Source organism: Macaca fascicularis, chromosome 11, assembly GCF_037993035.2.
Source record: "Macaca fascicularis isolate 582-1 chromosome 11, T2T-MFA8v1.1".
NCBI classification, from domain to species: domain Eukaryota; kingdom Metazoa; phylum Chordata; class Mammalia; order Primates; family Cercopithecidae; genus Macaca; species Macaca fascicularis.
The window spans coordinates 82,314,846-82,317,633 of record NC_088385.1 but is presented as its reverse complement, the minus strand read 5'-3'; positions in this window follow the sequence as shown (position 1 = coordinate 82,317,633).

Genomic DNA, 2,788 nt, shown 5'->3' with positions numbered 1-2,788 from the left:
ACAGAGCATGAGTTCATCACTAGTTTTAAGAAACGGGTTTCTCCATATATGGTGTGCAGCTCACTTTGTGTTCTTAACCCTACCCTGTCTTTTCAGTGGTTTTCAGTGACACAGCACCTATTACGACATAGATTTTTATGAGGCTGTGTCAGACTTCCTTTTGAATTGGGGGATATTTCCAAAGAAAATTCTGAAGTCTCCAGGAATAATAGTCTCCAATTTTTCATGGAGGTTGTGGTGATAAAATGAAAACATATCTCTTACTTCTATAAATGCCTTGCAAAATGCTTTCAGAAATCTTTTTCTTTTTAGAGTCATATCAACACATAGTGGTTGGAATATCTGGTTAACATCATAAACGTGACCTAGAATTCATTCACGATGGTAGAAACACGTAAGCGTGTGTGTGTGTGTGTGTGTGTGTGTGTATGTGCGTGAGAGAGAGAGGGAGGCAGGGAGGGATTGAGAGAGAGAATACTAGAAAGAATACAGGACTCAAGTTGAGAATTTAGTTTCTGTTTCTAACTAGCTGTAAGACCTTGGACAGGATACCAAACTCTCAAAACCTCAGTCACCTACTGAATGAGGCTATGGGACCTTTTCTGCTTCCTTAATTATAGAGGTTCGGCAAGATCAAATGAACTAGCTAATATTAAATTCATGCCTTGTATATTCACCTTAGTAATACAGAAAGAAAAACACAGTCACTGGCCCTAAGGAGCTCACAGTGGTAAGAGCTGTGAGATGGTGACGACAAGGATGGTTACAACAGGGGCTGTTGGAGATCTGGATATAGGAAAGCACAAGAAGATATGGACACACAAGAGAGCATACTTAACCCATTCTGGAAAGGGCAAAGCTGGCCTCCTACATACAACAGATGAGGCCTTTGCTGAGGCTAGAATCAGCTAGGTGTTGATCAAGTGAAAAAGGGCTGGAGAGGAGAAGGGAATTAGAGGGATAGGAACTATATATCCAGTTGTGAAGTTGAAGACATGGTGTTATGGCAAGAATGGAGCAAGAACCTCTCCATGTTATCTCCCTCTGTAAATATGGTCTGTAAATAAGTACTGAGTCTGACTGGTAGGAAACTTGATACCTGGTGTCATGGAATTCAGAATCCAAATGATGCTTTCATGCCACTTGAGGGAGAGAAGTTAAGAGTCAGATCAGGAAGGATTTCTCAATTCTGCTAATGATTTTTGATTTTATCACCAAAGTAATGGGAAGTTATTGGAGGATTTTAGCTGTAGGTGGGGTTTAGACCTGGTTTTAGAAAACACCTGTATTTTAGAAAATTAAGAGATATGGAAAATGGAATGAAGGGGGAAATATTTCTAATGCAAACAAAAAGTAAAGAAACATTTCAGGCACACCTGTAGCCCCAGCTACTCAGAAAGTTGAGGTGGGAGGATAGCTTGATCCCCACAATTTGAGGCTGTGAAGAGCTGTAGTCATGTCACTGCAATCCAGCGTGGGTGACAGAGCAAGAACCCCATCATTAAAAACAAACATACAGTCCAGGTGCGGTGGCTCACGCCTGTAATCCCAGCACTTTGGGAGGCCGAGGAGGGCGGATCACCTGAGGTCAGGAGTGCAAGACCAGCCTGACCAACATGGTCTCTACTAGAAATACCAAAATTAGCTGGGCATGGTGGCGCATGCCTGTAATCCCAGCTACTTGTGAGGCTGAGGCAGGAGAATTGCTTGAACCCAGGAGGCGGAGGGTGCAGTAAGCTGAGATTGCGTCACTGCACTCTAGCCTAGGCAACAAGAGTGAAACTCCATCTCAAAAAAGCCCAACCAACCAACCAAACAAAAACCATTACAGAACCATAAGGCAGAATTACTGTTGCCACAGACACACAAGTAACCTTAAAAATACTCATATATACATTCAAATTTTGTCCAGGCTGCCTGATTTCCACTACCATGTCTTTATGTTATAGCAATCTGAGATAAGCAGTGTCTTGTTCAGGTCTCATAGGCAACTTTTTGATCATTGTCATGACAATAAACAAAGAGACCTTTCTCCAGTTTGAAGTGGTAACCATGCCCAAGGCCTGCTTCTCATCTTCTGGGTCTCTGTGAGCTAGACTGAGTGTTGAAAACAACAACAAGGAAAATGAGACCCCACGAGCAAGCAAAATCAGTGGTGTTTTGTGGTTGCTTGCATAATCCCTGTTATATACATACAACTCCCAAGAATAAGCAATGTGATCTTGGTATTGAAATGATTTAATATTTTTTTCTGGAATTTCCTGAAAACAATCAGCAAAAGGAAAAGTCTGCCATCACAGAGATGATTTTTGTGTTATGGTGCAGACCAGGTTAGCTCCTTAGAGCTACAACTCTAAGACGTTTCATTTCATACTACATGTTTGCTCCAAAAGCCCATAGAAGTGGTTTGCCACAGAACAGGAACTTTCACCTGGCAGCAAATGTAAGCCTTCACTTCTTAGAAGGCTTTGAACTTTGCTATGACTTTTTCCACTTCTTAACCCGAGTCTTCACCATGATCTCTTTGATAATTATGCATGTGTGTTAAGAGAGAGAGAGATTGGTTTTTAGTGCTCATCACTGCATGGTAGCATTTTAAAATATTTTTAACTTTCTTTTTAATTCTTCTCTGTATCATTTAATTTTTTTACAGTGAGAATATGCTATCTTTCATAGTAATAAAATAAACTGCAGTTGTTTTGGAGAGTCATGGGATCTTTAAAATCATGCACAAATTCATACATATACATGTCTTGATAAACCCATACATAGATGAAATACTAAAGGA